The 377-nt window shown below is 33.7% G+C and overlaps 1 protein-coding gene across 6 annotated transcripts in view; it reads left to right on the top strand.

Annotated features, from left to right (window-relative positions):
• The window catches only part of MEIS2 (Meis homeobox 2), a 202300-nt gene extending 202281 nt beyond the window's left edge, over nucleotides 1-19 (top strand). For all 6 annotated transcript variants that reach the window (XM_012766356.3, XM_012766359.3, XM_012766354.3 and 3 more), the window contains one exon: nucleotides 1-19. This exon is cut by the window's left edge and continues 1413 nt beyond it. The gene's annotated coding sequence lies outside the window, so the exon portion shown is untranslated.
• Nucleotides 20-377: the final 358 nt, after the last annotated feature.

Genomic DNA, 377 nt, shown 5'->3' with positions numbered 1-377 from the left:
TATTTCATTTTTGATTTTTTGTTAGGCTTTTGTGTTTTTAATGGTTTTAAGGCAAGGTTGCACAATGCTGACTCTATATGGTGTTAAAAGTAGGTGATGGCTTTCCCCCCCAAGATGTTGCGTATATTTAAAACTTAACTTACCAATAATTTTTAAGGTAATCATCTCTAGCCTTTCAGTGTATATATGGCCTATGTGTTCCACCAGCAGAAAACTTCTAAAGGTACGAAATTGTGTGTGTATTATAAGCCAGGTTGAAAGATCACCTTCAACATGCCCAATGTCCTTTAGATGCATGATGTTAAAAATATATACTTTCAGATAAAGCTTTTCATGGTCATCCTTTGCCAGAATAAAGGATTTTTCAAGGTTAATTT

This window comes from Microcebus murinus, chromosome 6, assembly GCF_040939455.1.
Source record: "Microcebus murinus isolate Inina chromosome 6, M.murinus_Inina_mat1.0, whole genome shotgun sequence".
NCBI classification, from domain to species: domain Eukaryota; kingdom Metazoa; phylum Chordata; class Mammalia; order Primates; family Cheirogaleidae; genus Microcebus; species Microcebus murinus.
Note: the sequence above shows the minus strand (reverse complement) of the source record. Positions and strands in the feature narration are given on the sequence as shown.